Source organism: Pteropus medius, unplaced genomic scaffold, assembly GCF_902729225.1.
Source record: "Pteropus medius unplaced genomic scaffold, Ma_sr-lr_union100, whole genome shotgun sequence".
Lineage (NCBI taxonomy): Eukaryota > Metazoa > Chordata > Mammalia > Chiroptera > Pteropodidae > Pteropus > Pteropus medius.
Window position 1 is genome coordinate 9,213,513 of NW_024344253.1, and position 19,808 is coordinate 9,233,320.

At 29.8% G+C, this 19,808-nt stretch overlaps 1 long non-coding RNA gene across 1 annotated transcript in view; it reads left to right on the forward strand.

Moving 5' to 3' along the window:
- The window catches only part of LOC120607949 (uncharacterized), a 120,084-nt gene that overhangs the window by 6,647 nt on the left and 93,629 nt on the right, over positions 1-19,808 (forward strand). The window contains exon 2 of the long non-coding RNA XR_005654274.1: positions 5,716-5,847. This is a non-coding gene — a long non-coding RNA (uncharacterized LOC120607949). The remainder of the gene's footprint in view (positions 1-5,715; positions 5,848-19,808) is intronic.

Genomic DNA, 19,808 nt, shown 5'->3' on the forward strand with positions numbered 1-19,808 from the left:
AGAGGGAGAGAGAGGAGAGAGAGAGAGAGAGAAGACAACCGCCAACCTCATTTAGATAGCAGTAGAATCAGGGAGTTCAAGAAACATCGTAATATTAGAAGGGGATTATGGTTCATTGAAGACGTTGGTTAGAACCACAAAGTGTTTTATAGGCCAGATGTATTCTATTCTCCTCACATACAAAATCTTCTTTACTCCTGTCTTAAAACATGAGTTAAATATTGTTGTCCTCATTTTGCAGAAGATAATCCAAAACTAAAAGGAAATAAATAACTTGCCCACAATCTCAAAGCCAGAAAATGACAAAGCTAAGATTTGAAAAGTAGTCTGTCTCACTCAAAGCTCAACATTTTGACCTTTTCATTACAGTTAGTTTTCAGGTTGTAGCTAACCAAGGGAGGGGAGTTGAAAGAAGGATCTTTGCTTTGTGTTTTTAGGTCTCAGATTTCAGTGAAGATTCTTCAAGGGCTTCACGGAAACCCAGGAAAAGGCTCATATTGCAATTCACTATAGTCCAGGTTAAATCATTTGTTGATTAGCTTGTTCTTATTGAACATTTCTATGCTTTTTTTCTCCCATCAGCAAAATGAGGAAAATGAACAAATATTAAATGGTTATTTGAGGTTTAAATGAGATATTAATTGTACACAGCACATCATAAATGGTAGTAAGTTAATAAATATTATGTTTGTAATTATTTAATCAGTATGATAATTATCAGCTTAGGAATTGGGCCATTTTGAGACTACATGTGAGGTCCAATGGATTCAAGTACAGGTACTGAGCCACCAAATGTAAAGAAATAAGTACTGATATATCTTTACATTTGATGTCATAAAACATCCACTGTTTGATGTAGTCTTCTAGTTTTTTGTTGTTGTTGCTTGTTTGTTTGCTCACCTGTGCCTAGACTGTCTAAATTGTATTCGGATGAATACATACAATAGCATTAGAGAGAAAGTAGCTGTAATGTTTTGGTCATTCAGTGTTGCTTATTGTATGTTACTGCTATAAACAATTTTTTTCTTAACTAAAACTTAAGACATATGGAATTATCATACTGGTTTATTTAAATTTTTTATTATATCAGTAAACACATGTGATTTAATTAATGTATTTGTACCCAATATTAGTGAAACAATTCAGGAAAAGCTAAAATGATATATGAAATACCAAGATCTTAGAGCCACAAAAAAATGAACTACTCTCAAAAAATAGCTAGTTTTATGTTATTTTAAGCTGCTGAGTCTGTAGTAATGTTAAAGAGCAACAGAAAACTCATACATTATAGAAATTCCAGTCTGTCCACTAGCTCTTTACTAATACACTAGCTAAAATCAGCCCTAAAACTTATATTAAAACACAGTAACATTGTTTAATTTCAAGCACCTCCTCTTTATATTTTTTTCTAACATTTCTCTCTCAGATGCCAGGTACTCTCCTGAGAAAAGTATGCCACATGTGGAGAAGCTTTCTTTTGGAAAGTGATTCTCTAAGAGCTTTTAGTTTCATATAATTAGCAAATATTGGGTTATGTCTTTCTTGTTATAAGTAGGAACATTAATTTTTGATCCCTTTGTCAGTTCATAAAAGAGTCAAAATCTACAAATCCCTCCATAATCATCACTTGCTTTTTTTTGTGTGGCCTATTTCAAAAACATCATCAGGAAACAAACCAAAGACTCATATTGAGAAGTATATATCAAGATAAAAAAAGTTACAATAACTTCAGGCACCATATCTTTTCCTAGAAAGTATTCTTTTGATTGAGAAAAACAAAATATTCTTACTAGACTGTTTTTAGTATGGAAGTCAGGGCCCAGAAGCCTAGGCTGGCAGGATGGCTATGGCCACTCACAGAGGCAGTTTTCCTGTGTAGAGACATATAACAAATACATGAGAACCACGTAGGGCAAGAGTCGGTGGAACAGATACTCTGATTTCTCTCTTTTCCACCTTTTAGTTTCCTAATGGTGTCTCCCACTGGTTGAAGCCAGCTTAATGTCAGAGACCAGAGGGGCCCTTGCAGGCAGTCCATATACATCAGACTCCCAGGCTAGAGAGCAAGGTGACAGAAGATGAAGAGTGGACCAGGAAGGGCAATGGAAACTACCATACAAAGTGAAGTTTAAAAACTCCACCTGATATATTAATAGGAATGTACAGGTCGGGGAAATAGTCTGGAAAATAGTAAAAAGAAAATACAATATAAAAGGTGGTTCTGAGCAAAGGCTTTAGGGAACTGCTGAAAAATATGGCCAGTAAGAAATATCTAACGGTATAGTGGCCGAAGGCCTTTTAATAACAGAGATGTGTGATACTCATTTTTGCATTGTCAACCTAGTTATTCCATAAACTGCCTTCACTGCCACCGCGATATCACCATACATATTTTCAGTTAAAGCCTGGCACACAGACTTCTATTTTTAATAGCTTCCAATATAGAACAACTTGAAAGAGAGAAAGGGAAGGCATTGGATGGTAAAATGATCCAAAATATTTTTAAAATATCAGTTTATTCCAGAGCTACTTGATACTCTATTTTTTGAAATAGCACATTTCTTCAAGAATTCCTTGAGAAAAAAAGGACAGTGGGTCATCCTAACCAGGTGGAAGGGAGGTTGAGCGAAAATTTCATTTGACTATCTGGGACCAAGGGACACAGTTGACATCTGAGATACACATGGACCATGAAAATACACATCAGTATTTAGGGTTGACTCCATATCAAGATGGTTAAAGCACTATCATTTTTAATACAAAAGAGAAGCTATAAGAGAACACAATCATATTGGTTTTGTTCCTAATAATTATTTATCATAAAAATCCTGTTGAACTCTAAGGATAAGTGAAACAACATAAGTATTTGGCCTAAGAAAAGAAAATTCACCTTTGGCATTTCCCTTTTGTTTCAAAATGCAGGGGAATGTAGTTCCATGTAAAGAAAATTTTACCCACACGGGCTATTTTCCCAGAGCTTATAATATTGTTAATCCTATTCATAAAAAGTGTATTTATAGAGTTGGTAAATTACTTGTGGATTTTTTGAAAAACATACAAATATGCATTCAATTTTGTTATGAAGTTGATGATAAATGACATAATCATAAGGTTATCGCATTTTTATTAGCTCTTAAATTGAGAATAAAAAAGTTGCTAACATAAGATACATAAAATGCTAACATCTACTTTTTAACACTTGGCTTACATATCAGTTGGCAGATGTAATAAACAATTTGTATCCTGTGATCCCTATTATGAATTTGATGTTTTAAGTAGATTTAACATAAATAAATGAAGATAATATCAATATAATGCCAGCAGACTCTGTAATTCACTCAGAATACATACTGCTTTAATGATCATTTCACACAGGTGCAGAGTAATCAAATATAGAGATACACTCAATAGTTTGGCAAAATGTGGCTGTTTCTAAAATTGCAGAATTTCTTTGATGAAGTAGTATGTCTTCTCTGGAGACTGTATTAGCATAAAGTGATATTCAGAAGGTTTTATGTCTAAATCATCATACCAATGATACATAATCCAAGTCAATTTTCAGAGGAAAAAAAATTGTTTTCAAAATCAATGATTACCAAGGGAGTTTATAGAAGTTTAGATAAGTAGTAGCATTTTAATATTTTATTAAGTAGCAAAAATCTTCAAATGCTGTCTTCCTTTCTTTTTGGTTACTCTATGAATACAAATATATTCTTAATCTGGTCAAAAAAAATAAATCCAAGTGGCATCATTTACTGAGTATAAATATTATAAAGATGATGACAGCGTTATTTAAAAAGTATGATTTAAACTCAAGGATGCTACATATGAGAAATCAGAATTGGTGGTAATTATAATTTTTCTTTGGCTACCAGAGAATTTCAAATGTACATAGATCTGTGGGGAAACACTGGGAAGACAACCATTGGTAAGAGGCAAAATAATAATTTCAATGAATTTCTTTAAGAATTGAATTACAAAAACAGATCCATTTGTAAGATCTAATAGTGAGGACTAATAAAGAGAGGAACTTGTACAATGGTTGTATATTTTTAAAAAGCTCATAGAAACAAACAATTTCTGTTCTTTGAATGATATCTAAAATTTTATTATGAAAAAAATGCTTATGTAGTTTTCATGGTAGGCCATAGAGACTGATTATCATTTTTGTCTGAGTGGCAAAACTTTCTTCAAGGAAAGGTAAATATTTGATGTTAATAAAATGTTACCATTTATATAATTTAGGTTTCTAGAGAGAAAAATCTATAAGATAAAGACATTATTTTCTTCTATTCTCTAAAGAAGTGTTCTTTCAGAATAATCTGGAATTTCTCACTCTAAAGAATAATGCCCTTAAAATTTATGCAGTCTGGCTTCTGTACTACTTCTAATAAAATGTATCAGTGACCTCTAGTTTACAAAATCAATCACCTTAATTGTAAAAGCAGTTTTAAATTTTTTTTTTTTTTTAATTTGGGACTCTGTGCAGAATGCCTACACATTTTATATAATTGTGAATGATTTGCATTATTTCTTTAAATATTAGATAGAATCCTCCAGTAAAACTGTATGTTTCTAGGATTTTCTTTGTGGGAAGGTTTTAAATTACTTTTGAATTTTATTTTTTTGTCATAGCGCCATTTAAATTTCTTATTTCTTTTTCAGTTAATTTTTTTCTATAATTTTTTCCCATTTAATTTATGTTATCTACTTTTCTGGTATCACAAAGTTGTTCATAATATTTTTTTGCCATCTTTTTTAACATCTATAAAGACGTTCCCTCTTTTATGCCTTATTTTGTAATTAGTATCTTCTATTTTTTTTCCTTAGACTAGTTAAAAGTTTCTCAATTTTATTTTCAAAAAACAAATGTTTGGTTTCATTAATTTTCTTTTTCTGTTGTTTTATATTTTCTTAATTTCTACTCTATTCTATACTACATCTTGACTTCTGCTAGGTTTTTTGTATTAGTTTGCTGTATCATTTTTTCCCTAATTTCTTGAGGTGGAAGTTTAATTTATTCATTGAGATCTTTCCTCATTTTTTTTAAATGAAGCATTTAAAACTATAAAATTTCCTTTAAGCATGATTTAACTTCATTCACCAAACTTTGATATATTGTACTTTTGTTTTCTGTCTTATGAAAGTATTTTCTAATTTTACTTGTAATTTTTTCTTTGAACCATGAGTTTAATTTCCAAAATATATGTAGATTTCCAAATTTCTTTTTGTTGTTTATTTCTAATTTGATTCTATTTTCAATGAAAAATATTTTGTATAATTTTAATCCTGAAATATATCGAGTTTGCTAAGAGGTAGAAGAAGGGGGAGGAGGAGAATATCAGTATGGAGAGGAAGAAGAGGAGAGAAAATAGGAGAAAAAGAAGAAGACAACCTAATGGAGTAGCAGAAAAAATGTTATGAAACTAAACTAAAATGATTTAAACAGAACTATTACTTTAAAATAGTGAGGATGGAGATATTATTGTCTAAAGAAAAACCCAGAGAGATTTTCATATGACTTTTCTTAAAATATAAGTAAATTTATGATAGCATAATGATTTTTCTAATTTTGTAAGCAATGTCATTTAATTCTTAACTATAGAAAATTGGAGTTAGGCAAACTACATGTCTATACAAGTTAACCTCCGCCATGACCCATTTTCCATTTTGTAACTTATTGCCTCTATTCTGTTTTTTTTTTTTTTTTTGAAGCTCTAAATCAGGTATGGAGCATTCATAATGAATTACCAACACCAAGTTTATCAAGTTAGAGCAAAAGAACCCTTCAAATTTATTTACAACTGCTCCACTGGTGTTCCTGACACTATGAAAGCTACTCTGTAGGTGAGAAAATATTTTTATTTTCCGTGGCTTCTGTCAACAATAAGAATAATTAATGCCAATTATGAAGGTTATATTTGCTTGAGACACTTCCTTATTTTGCCACTAGAATACAGTTATTTTGGTAATTGTTCATATTTAGCCAAATTTAAAAGGGAAATGTTTTATGTATATAGAAATATTTCACCAGTCAACTTTTTAAGTGGACTGGTAAAAGAGTCACACTGAATCAGATAAAAAATCTATAGCTGGTAAACAATTTAGAATAAGATCGACATTTCCCTCTATATAAAATAATAACTATAAAATTAAAAATAATAAAATTATAATTTATGTTAATAGATATTTGAGAAACTTCCACTCTCCTTTCCAATTTTTTTTCAACTGTGTGAATCCTCTAAGCAACCTGAGTCCTATAAATCAATGTTGTTCTAACACATACTCAATTTCCTTAGCATATTTCCACCCAGCTTCCCCAATCGAGGAAACACCAACTTTTATCTGGGTCAGACACAATTAGTCCTGACCAATAGCAGCTGTCATAAACATCCCTGAGAAAAAGTAAGGTTAGAAGCTACTCATGTTGACAAGAACCCTCCACATATATTTATGAATATTTTTTTGTTCTCTACAAGTTATATTAAAAAAAAATTTATACTCGTTTAGGAATAGTTTCTAAGTATAAGGGAAATAATTGCATGCATATTCTTTGGAGCATTTTCAATGTCTGTTGGAAAGTTTCAGCTATGTTAATATAAACATAATATAGAAGGAAAACCATCAATAGTTTCTATTACCCCATGTTTTCTATTCGAGAAATGTGGCTGGTGATCACTTACTGCTTTACTCCACAGGAAATTGACTTAAAAATGTATGTGTGTGTTTTTTTTAAGTGCTCAAAAAGGGAAAGTACTGAATAATTACGAGTTTAATTAGTTAAAATATGTAAAGATAAATCTTTTGCATTCCAAAACTGTCAGCTCTCAACTAACTTAAATTTTGATTGGGCTTGGAAAGCAATTAGGTTGAACTATTCCTTACTAACTTAAATTTGCATTTTAAATTGCATTATGATCTGTCTTACGTTAGAGAATATTTGTGAGAGAAGGAATACTTTCATAAAGATAGGATAAACTTTTGGTCATGTTAATGTAAAAAAAAATAAATATGTTTGTGGAACAGTAACTTTAAGGTTTGAAATACTATTTTCTGGAACAGCCCAAACTTTAAGGATATAAAAATGTGTTGAAGTCTAAGTCTTGACAAGAAGGCTAGTACTTCCCCTTTTGGGGATAATATTGCTCTCTTCTTTCAAAGTAGTATTAAAATGTAAGTTTTTATGTGATGATGCAATAACCAGAACTTAACAACAAAGGACCAAAATATTTAACATTTTTATGCTTAGCAACAAATTTGTTATATATTGTTCTACTAATTTTAAAATTAATTTTGAAATAGAATACTCACTAATAAGTGGGCTATATATACACATATATATACATATATATACACACACATATATATATGCCTGTCACATGTATATACACATACATACACATACATGCATATACACATACATGCATGCCTACATATCATATGTAAGTATTTGGTAGTTAAAAATTAAATGAATAAACTGTTAAATAAAAAGTTGGAACTCCATGTCTCAGTAAAACTCCTATTAAAGATTTAAAGGATGAGGTTTGAATTGAGGTTTCTCATACTCCTCTGAGAATCCCATGTCAGATAGTGGTTGTGCTGCCAAGCTGACCTCCCATCCTTGTCCTGCTTTCTTTCTTTTCCATTTCAGGCTTTTTTATATTTTCCTTTTACCTCTGAATTTCTACTGTGGAATACCTCCTTTCTGCTCATAATATATATTTTTTAATACAAGTATCTTGACGATAAGCTATATTTTTGTCAAGAAATTATTTCATTTATATTTTGTAAGTTGCCTTTACTGTATATATAATTATACATTAGCAGTAATTTTCTGTTAGCACTACAAAACTATTTCATTGTCTTCCGGTCTCTGTTATTTCTCCTGAGAAGTTATATGAAATCTAATTATTGTTTCTTTGAAAGTAAATTGTCTCTCTCAGGGGTGGGTATCGAAATGCTTTTAGAAATTTGTTGGTGTCTTATATCTTCAACAGTATCATCGGTACCCTATATCATGACAAGGGCAGGTAATGTTAGCATCCGTTTTATCTTGTTTGAGGTTTGTAATTTCTTGATGCAGTGGCTTGATTTTTCTCATTTCATCATTTCTGAAAAAGAAATCCCATTCATTATCTCTTCAAATATTGCTTAGGCCTCACTCTATTTCTTTTGCTCTTCAGAATTCCATTTAGACCTTAATTAGACCTTTTACTTTATCCCCTAATTCTTATATATTTTCAATCATCTTACATTCTTCTTTTTTATTCTGGAAAGTTTTCTGACCTATCTTTTAGTTCACTATATCTAATTCATCTCTCTCAAATATATTAAATGTACACGCTGATTTCTTAATTTCATAAATCATTTTTTCTAGATAGAAACTATCATTGTTGATGTTGAATTTTTTATAATAGTTTTTAGTGTTCTACTAAAAATGTCTTAATCATTGAGAATATTAAGCTTCGTTAAGTTACATGTCTTTTTTTTCTCCTGGTTTTAATTAACAATTTTATATCCCCATATCCTCTCTTGTTCCTAATTTTTTTAATTGTGTGCTGAATATTAAAGAGAAATTGAGGCAATAACTTAAGGATCAAACAAATCATTTCTTTGTTCAGAAAGAAGTTATCTGTAACTATGTATCTACCTATATATGTGTGTGTGTGTGTGTGTGTGCGTGTATACATATTTATTTATTTGAATGTGTCAGGGGACTAGCAGGTTTAGCTTTTTAAGTTCATTCCAACACAATTAAAGATACTGAGATGATTTGAATATGAGCCTAGTTTATGCAAGGCATCGATTATATCTGGTTTACCCTTATTCCTCAGCATATTCTTTTGGAGATTCCAAACAAAAATAGAAGGTTTTGACCAAAGATTACTTTCCTTGACTGACACTGATCTAAAATTTAGTTCCCCTGATACCACAAGTTTGTCCAAATCTCTGCAGTTTTTCAGCCTTCGATTTGTCTCTTTTATAATTGACAGAAGCACCTCTATGTCGCACTGTCAAATAGAAATTTCTGTCATGATGGAAATCTCTATATCTTCACTTTGTAATATAGTAGCCACTAATCTCAAGTGATTTTTGAGCACTTAAAATGACAGAAACACATCCAGAAAACTAAACTTTTGTTTTCCTTTCATTTTAATTCATTAAAATTTAAATATCCAACATGATGCTAGAGGCTACCCTTATTGGGCAGTGAAGTTTTAGGAGAAAAGTGTTCTAAAAAAGCTAGGGTCATAATTCTGTAATTTTTCTTCTTGGAAATCTTGTCTTTGTAATTTTTCACTGCTTTATTAGCTGCCTATGACCTTCAAATAGGTTTAAGACAATATTTTACCTAGATTTTATAGTTTTTTGTTTATTTATTTGTTTGTTTGTTTTAAGCAGAAGGATTGATGCATGTTACCTAGTCTGACATTTCTAGAAGCAGAAGCTTATTTTATTCATTACCTTCATACATTTAACAATAAAATTAAACTTCTATTTGGTTCTTGATCTTATACTATGTCTCTTGACTCCCAGCTATGAAAGTTAAGTAATTTAATGTTACCCATCTGCACCTACCATTTCTCCTGACTCCATACCTTCTAGTAGCTTTTGACAATGACATTGCTTATACATTGCAGAATTATAATATTGGCATTTGGTTTTATGATTGTAATCAAACTTTTATTTTCTCTTTTGTAGTTTTTAAATATTATAAAAAATAGCATATCATTTTATCACATTAGAACTAAATATGATTTCAAGGATTATCATACAATGTGATTTGATTGATAGAGGATCAGGTAATATAATCATGTCTCGTTCATGGGAGAATGTTCTAATCTCTCTCTCTCACAGACACACACACACGCACACACATTTCCAACAACTGATCTGTTGCTCAAATAAGCCCCCACTTCAGTTTTTCTCACACTTGCACCACTGCTTTCTTCTACATTTTTTCTGCCATTTTTTCTTGATATTTTAATAATTTTATATTACATATTTTCTTTTTCAATAATATTTTTATTTTATAGTCATTTTGATATAGCTATATGCATTATTTTTATTGTTTATTTTTATGTTATTTATGGTATGGTTTTTCCATTCTATGCCACTAATTTTTAATTTATTTTTTAAAATTTTTCTCCTTTTCTTATTTTGTTGGCTAGTTAGCCAGTTTTAGTTTGTGTGTGTGTGTATTTTCTTCCCTAAATGTTTAAGGCACTTTTCCATAAATTGTTAACCTATCTTTATAAACAGATATCACAACATGTTTCAACATGGAACTCTATTTTGTTTGAAACAGCATGAATCTTTCAAGCTGCATACTCAGGTATATTTTTGTATTTTGGAAATTTTCAGCTATTATTTATCAAACTATTGGGTTATTACATGTGTTACCCACAAAGTATAGCTAAACTTTTAACTTAATAGATTCAGGCTGAATATATATTTTAATTTACTTACTAGTTTTGTTATATTTTCTTAAGCTGCCAAATATGCAGTGGATATTTTCTTACCTCTATGCTTCATATTTAATATAATGTTTAATAGATATCAAATATGTCTGTTACTCTCCTCCGTTGAAGAAATGATTGAATTGCTCAAGTATGTTACAAATTTCCTTTAATTTTAGTTAATATAATAGAGCTGCTACATCAGTATAGGGAAGAGCAAGCTATGGTTTTGAAGTTCTCTTTATAAAATCTAAATGTGTAGGTATTCGGTGCACATGACAAATAACTGTCTACAAGTGTATACTTGATATCAAATTTTAAAAATTATTTTACATGATTTGAGAGTTTATGCTAGAATATAATGCTTAGACAAAAACAAATTTAAGAATGTTTACAAGTACATATTACTTGAATCTTTTACAGAAAGTTAAATGGTGAAAAAAAAGTTCCCTAAATAATGAAATTTATTCCAAAACATTTATTGGAAAATTTCTATATGGCATACTACCAGCCAAGAGAGAAAGCCAAGCCTGGAAAATTGAAGTTTATCATTTTAAAAGAACCTACACTCCTTCAGCATTTTTACCTAAAAAATAATAGGTTGGCATTACATGAATTCTTTAGCTCTAACATTGACTTGGGTCTAAAAGATATCTCTTTTACCATTCTTGTTCCATCCCCCTCAATTTCTTTCTATCTATCTATCATATATCATCATAGATCTACATATCTATTCAGTTATCTACCCACATATATTGCATACACACATATCACATTTATATATATAATTTTAGGTTAAATTATCTAAACTTCCACTACAATGTAAACATTATATGTGCATTCTATGCTATTAATAGCAATATAAAAGGAGATAAGATTATTAAGACAAATTTAACTTTACTTAAACAAATATATATTGAAGATTAGAAAATTTAACACTATTAAATATCTTTACATGCTCCTTAATATATTCTATATAAACTATGATATTAAATCTATATATCTTACGATAGTTAGGTACTTGGACATAATAGAATGGAATAGACTGAATAGACTAAATAGACTGAATAGAATGCAAATGCAAAATAATATACAGCTGAAGAAATTAATTTGAAAATCATCGACTTATTTAATAATTTATTTTGCTATTAAATCATTTGTATATTTTTAATAAAAGATTCTATAAATTACATTAATCCATTAGAGATACACAGCAAACGCTTTTTGTTTTATTATCTTTTTAGTTCCTGCATTTTCTTTTAAAATTGAATTTCTAATTGTAATTAGATATTAAATACTGTTAAATAGATTGAACTTCTCTGATACAGATGGATAATAAATCTAGTTTTAAACTTCATTATTACCTTAGAGCAAATAATCTTTTTCTCTTATAATATGGAAAATGATGTTCATATTATTAAATACATATAAAAATTGTATAAGGATAAAAATGTAGGAAAATATAAATATGACTTATGCTTTTATGTTTAGAGGTATTTAATGTAAATAACAGCTTCTATAGCAAACCCCTAAAAATTATTGACCCATCTTCTCTTTTTAACTGACATGTCTAGATCTTATATGATTGTGATAGCTCTTTGATTTTTCTAGTAAATAGGCTCTATTTAATACTTTTTACAAATATTATATAAAATATACACATTTTTACAGGTATGTAAAATGTATAAATGTATATGTTTACTTTTAGAAATATCTAAAAGTCTAAATATGGAAATATTTCAAATTATACTACAAGGCTATAGTAAAGAAATGGCCTGGTACTGGCATAAAAACAGATACACAGATCAATGGAACAGAATAGAGAGCCCAGAAATAAACTCACATTTATTTGATCAATTAATCTATAACAAAGGAGGCAAGAATAGAAAGACAATAAATGGTGCTGGGATAACTGGACAGATACATGCAAAAAATTAAACTAGATCACCTTCTTGTATTATATACAATAATAAACTCAAAATGAATTAGAGAGTTAAATGTAAGACCCAAAACCATAAAACTCCTAGAAGAAAACACAGTCAGTAAACTCTCTGACATTGCTCTTAGTGATATTTTTTTCTGATATATCTCCTTGGACAAGGGAAACAAAAGAAAAAACACACAAATGGGACTACCTCAAACTAAAGAGATTTTTGTATAGCAAAGGAAACTAGCAACAAAATGAAAAGACAATCTACTGAATGGGAGAAGATATCTGCTAATGATACATCTGATGAGGGGTTAATATCCAAAATTTATAAAGAACTCATACAACTCAACACCAAGAAAACAAACAATCCAATTTAAAAAATGGGCAGAGAACCTGAATAGACATTTCTCCAAAGAGGACATATAGATGGCCAATAGATATATGAAAAGATGCTCAAGGTCACTAAGCAGCAGAGAAATGCAAATTAAACCACAATGAGATATCACCTCACACCTGTCAGAATGGCTGTCATCAATACATCAAAAAACAAGCATTGGCAAAGACGTGGAGAAAAGGGAACCTTCGTACACTGTTGGTGGAATTGCAAATTGGTACAGCCAGTATGGAAAACAATTTGAAGTTTCCTCAAAAAATTAAAAATAGAACTATATTTTGGCCCAGCAATTGCACTTCCGGGTATTTATCCAAAGAAATCCAAAACACTAATTTGGAAAAATATATGAATCCCTATGTTCAGGTCAGCATTATTTACAACAACCAAGATATGGAGGCAACCTAAGTGCCCATCAATAAACAATTGGACAAAGAAGAGGTAGTGGGTACATAGAATGGAATATTATTCAGCCATAAAAAAAGAATGAAATCTTCCTCTTTGTGACAACAAGATTGGACCTAGAGAGTATTATGCTAAATTAAATAAGTCAGAGAAAGGCAAATACCATATGATCTCACTTATATGTGGAATCTAAAGAACAATATACACACACTAGAATATACAGATGTCAAATTATAATATATACCTGAAAATTATATAATTGTATTAACCAATGTTCCCCCAATAAACTTAATTTAAAAAAAATTAAAAAGACAGTAAGTAAGAAAAAATTTTTTTTTTAAAAAAAGAACAATATAAATGAACAAACAAAACAGAACCAGACTCACAGACACAGAGGACAAACATGGTTGCCAGTCTAGGGGAGTGAGGTGGAGGGCTGGGTGAAAAAGGTGAAAGGAGTAAGAAGTATAATTGGTAGTTACAAAATAGTTATGGGGATATAAATCACAACAGAGGGAATATAGTGAATAAATTCTCATAACTACGGTTATGACAAAACTATGGTCATAACTATGGTATTAAATTGGTGGGGGGATGTCATTTTGTAAATTATATAAATGTCTAACCAGTATTTTGTATACTTGAAACTAATACAAAATAATACTGAATATCAATAGTAATTGAAAAAAATTAATTAAAAAAAAATACTGCCTTATAAGATCCAAATTAAAGGTCGCCTCCTCTGAGAACATTCCTAGACTCCCTCAGGCCAAATTACTTTCCTCCTCTATGATACTAATACATTTTTACCATGTCAAAGCTTTTCAGGGAATGTGTTCTTTTTATAGGTATTTATTTCTCTGCATCTTCTGTAAATAATCTAGTGCACAGCTGTCCAATAGAACTTCCTGCATTGATATTGCTGTATCATAGGGAGCCACTGGCCACTCGTGGCTGTCAAGCAGCTGAAATGTAGCCAGCATTACTTAATTTTATTTAAATTTAAATCTAATTAGCCACATGTAGTGGGTGGCTACCATATTGGATAGTAAGATGTAGTGCTTGGCATAACACAGAATAATTCCTCAATGAAAGTCCGTTAAATGAAAGAGTCATTCATGAAAAACTTCATGGAGTAAAGAGAAAGCACTTGTATATAACATCACTTTTTTTTTTAACCATATGGATACTTACATTAGTTAACTTTATTAACAAACATGTATATGCATAAAATATTATAACAAAATATTATATAGCTCAACTATCAAGATCTATTTCATATTTTATCTTGCCTAATATGTATCTACATGCCATATTAAGTGACTTTTTGCTATAAAAATTTTTAAAGAATTTTAATAACTGTCAATATATGCTCTGTAATAATTGTTTTCCCTCTGCAGTGTTCATTGATAAATCCCAAGGGACTAAATTAATGCCTGGCCCATAGTAAGGATTCAGTAGATTTGTTGAATGAACAAATCATGCACTCTGGGACATTTTTGCAAAGTGTGAAAATCTAACTTACAAGTTATTTTCTAATATTATGTAATTTTTATGAATAGTTAATGTAATAATTAAGGAAATAGTTACGTTTAATATTGTAGACATTAAACATTAATTCATTTTAAATTTAAATGTTTTTTCATTGATGTTTATGAGGAAAAACCCTATTGTTTTCAATTTCTAAACAAAAACTATCCTTGAACTCTGGAGCTTCCTCACACCCTCCTCAAAATGCTTTACTAAAAACAGGAATTCAGCGGGGCAGAATTCTAAGGGGGGTCCTGGGATAGGTAGAGGCTCTAAATTACTAAGGCCAATTAAAACTGAGATTAAAAATCCGCCCAAGGTTTAAGGTCCCCAGGCCACGTCCACACCCAATGCAGCCAGGGATTCAGTCCCCAAACCCAGAACATCGGTTCCCCAAACTGGGAGACACATGTGGCCCAGGGCATGCACTGAAGCCCCACCCCCCGAGGCTCCGCCCAACCCTGCAGAGACTCTGCCCCACAAGACCCCACTCCCACGGATGCTACCATAGAAACTCATAAGGTCACGTGGAAATACTTTCCAGCATCTATTTTGTTTATGTGCCTTTATTCCTTCATATTAGCTGAAAGTCAAGAAGTCGTTCTGATACTCTATACCTTATTCCAAAGAGATTTTATTTGGTCAATATGGCTCCCTCATTTTCATTTTTTACTCTTCCTCTTTCTGATTGAATGAAGTAATATTGACAGAGTCCGCTAAGCATATTAATCACAGCTTCTCTTTCATTTGTTGTATAAACTTGAAACTCTCTTCTGTTAAGCTATAGACATTTGTTATTTGAACAAAAGAGACCTAAACCATTAATCTAGAGAAATGTATTTTCCAAATCTCAGATCTCGTAGCATTTAACTGAAATATTATTCTAGCCTTCAATCTCTTCATATGTATAAGTAATGAAAAAGACAAATAAACAAAACTAACATTTTATTGTCATCATGTACCACGAATTGTGATTATTTCTTAGCATACTATACATCAAATGTGTGCTTTCTATTATTTAATTCAACAATTAGAAATAGATGATAAGTGAGATAAAATGATAAAGTTCGTCTTTTTACAAACAGTGTAATGGAATTTTGTCAGCTTTTTTTTTTTTTTTTTTTTTTACTTTTGTATCACCTAGGTCCATTCTTGCTGTAATCATTTTATATAGTTTTTTTTTTTTTTTTGAATTGTTTCTTTTACCTCTTCCTTATGGAACTCCTAAAATATGAGATTAAAATTTTAGTGAAGTGCTCTGCTCATAAAATTTGTATTGACTCATTTGTTCATTTATTTTTTTTGAATGAAAGGAAGAATAAATTTTAATTTTTATTATTATTTGGTTGGAAACATTAATTCATATTAATATAATGTTACTTTTACTGTAAAACAAATATGTAAAGTGATTTTTTACTACCTACTATAGATTCTTTAAGAAATTCAGAATATAATTATGAATCTACAAAAACATAGTTTTAAATTGAGGAAAATAATCTTGACATTTAAGTGTAGAAATTTAAATTTTTTTTATTTAAATACTTTTCCTTTTTCCTAGATAAGAAATATTTCTATACAAAAGTTTTTTTAGTTCAAAACAATTCTGAATTTAGAAGATACAATTCATTGGAATATCTAGCAAAATGTATTTAAAATGCAAATTTACACACTCTTCTATATAATTGAAAATCAGGAAACGCTGAACAATTCATTTTGAATGGTCATCATAATGTTGATATTACAATCTAATCAGAACATTAAGAAGAAGGAAAAATACAGGCTAATTTCATTTATAGAAATAAGGTAATACCTAAAAAATTTGTAATCTAATTTAAAAGATAGAGAAATCTTTCAGATATACTTAAGAATGAATTATTTAGGCATCTTTAACATCCCAAGGAATAATGGTACAGTAAATTGATTATAGTTCATTCAAATGGAAGACATAAATCAATTCATATTTTATTGTAAGGCATACAGGCATTTTAGAAATATAATACGCAGGTAATTGAAAAAAATAAACACACACAGATGCACACAGATGCACACATGTATATGTAAACATACATACATCAATGCACATATACCTTATACACATACAGAAATACACGTATATTGAGTAGCAGTAGTAGTGCAGTTGTTAAAACCATGTAATCTGAAGGCAGAACCCTTAAGATTAAATCCTGACTCTACGACACACCTTCTTCATCTACAAAGTTAGATCACAATTTTTACTTCATGCAACATATATAAGTAATAAATGTTATTTCTTATTAAATTTTTAGAAACAATGGTTGATGAATTAGTAAGTATTGCTGATTTTTGTGATATTTAGTTGTTGCTAATAGATATATTTAGTTTTAAAAGCAGATACGTAGTGCAAAAATATGTTTTTAAAGGATGAATTTGCATGGGTAGGTAAAAAATAAATTAAGTAAATCTGACATACATACTTTTAAATGTTAATCAATTTTATTAAACCATATAACCCCTTAATTGGAAATTCATACAATTTTTCTCTTTTTGCATTACGTATGTGATACACCATATTATGTTATTTAGAAGATAAGCATGATAAACGTTAATTAAGACACGTGGATAATGGTGTAGAAGATAGAATTTTTATATGATACTAATGTGGATAAAGTAAATTTGTAGTGTTTCTTCTTCTCCAATACTATCTGGAGAAAGAAGGCACTAAGTGTCATCTATAGAGCGTGATGGTATGTGGACATAAGGTAAATGATATGGACTTGAATGCAGATTGTGAAAACAGACATGGAAAGTAGTAGAAGGTAGATAGATTTTTGAGAAGATATATTTTGAGCCAACAGAACCTGCTTATATATTGAATATAGGGAGGGGAAAAAGAATGCCTAAATGAAGAATAATAGATTTTTGGCCTAAGTGGTGGAATATTGGTGTTATATATTGAGATAAGGAGGACTGGGAGAGTGAGAAATATAAAGGAAATGAATAAGGATTTATAAGAATAATCTCTTATAAATCCAGCAAATGCCCCTGTAATTAATAATAATAAGGAAATAATTTCATGGTTTATTTTAGAAATCAGTAAATTAATAAATCATAATCTATTATTACATAGCTGGATAATACATGGATAATTCATATTATATGTGATTTGGCTAAAGATCTAAAACTAAAGATAACCACTGCTAAGCACCTCCACATTCTAATGACATTACAGAAAAATTGCTAAATGCTGTTTAGAGTTCAGTGATGGATCACCATGGTAGTCCATTTATTTACCTCTTTACTTCATTAGAATAAGCATTAGTTGCAGAGATAATTAATTTATTCTATAAATTGTTAATTTATTGAAGTGAATAGTGGTGTTTCTTCTCCACGATACTGGCCTACCAGTTAAGGGAAAGAAGACACTAAATAAGTATCATCTGTAGAACATGGTGGTATGTGGACATATGGTAGATTAGCATTTCATTCTCCAGATGGCTGCTTAGTGAACTGTGGAATCACAAATATTCACCCTGGTAGATCAGAGCAGAGTGTGGTAGGATAGATCTTCAAATGGTTTGGCATGTGTCATCTGCAATTTGAGAAATCATAGTGAATTGCGTCTTCTTGCCTGGAGAGAATTCTGAAGGTAGGAGGATAAGCAGTGCCGTCCAACAACAACAACAACTGAACAAACATATACAATCATGGTGTATGGATAAGAGGAAAAACTCTAAAACATAGGAATACAGTAAGACTAAAAATCAAAAGATGCAAATATATAGTATAAAGTATAGCATGAATATACTAACAAAAACAAACTTGTTGATATATTAAAATCATATACAGTATATATTTAGGCAAGTAGAAGTATAAAGAAATATTACATAATTTAGAAATTGAATTTATCATCAAGTTCATGATTATGAATTTAAATTCTAATAGTTAAAATTGTTTAGAGGTTATAGTTTTTAAAATCTGTTAGTAAAGAAAATAGCTGAAAAAAAAATGAGCCAAGCATCCATCTCAATAACTTATGTAAGAAAGATAAAAAAAATTATAAATTATTGTCAACTATAATATACTGTACACTTAAAATTAAGAGTAGATCTATGTTAACTGTTCAAACCACAATAAAATAATTTTTTTAAAAAATCATGATTGAACACCTGTTCTGAAAAATAGTAAATCTCCAATTAAAAAATTCATTGGCATATCTAGCAAAATGTATTTTAAAATGCAAATTTACAAACTCTTCTAAATAATTGAACAACAGGAAACACTGAATAATTCCTTTTGAATGGCCATCATAATGTTGATATTAAAACTTGATCAGAACATTAAGAGAAAAGAAAAATACAGGCTAATCTCACTTATAGAAATAAGGTAATACTATAAAAAAAATTATGATCCCAGTTGGTGACAATTGCATTTATAACTTATTTAAAATGTGTATATATATATATATATATATATGTATATATATATATATATATAGCATGAGAAAGTTGAGTTTATTCTGAGAATGCAAGATTGATTAATATTTTTCTAAGAGTATGATTTGCCACACACAATAAAAAAGAAAGAAATCAACATTCTCAATAGCAGAAAAATCATTGATAAAATTTGAAGTTCATTAAGAAAATTTCCTAGCAGGTTAAGCATAGGCAGGATCATCATTATTGTGAAAAAGACTATCAAGAAAAAATCTCTATAGACTATCACACTAAATGCTGACATGCTGAAATCATTCCTTTTGAAGTCAGGAAAAAGACAGAGACTATTGTCACCATTTCTGTTAATATTGTGCAAATGTGATATAGCAAGAAAAAGAAATGAAAGATATTAAGATTGGAAATTAAGTAAAAGAATGCGTCATTATCTGAAAAAAAGCATGACAATAAATAGGAAGTCCAAAATAATCTGCAGACATATCATTAGAATTAATAAAGCATTTTAGCTCAATATTTTAAAATCACATTTTAAAACCAGAAATAGAATGGTAGAAAAAGTTTTTTATGATGCCATTTGCAATAATAAAAGTATCAATATCTATAAGTGAGTCTAATGAACATTGTGCAAAAGTTCTTTAACGAAAACTATAACATATTATTGA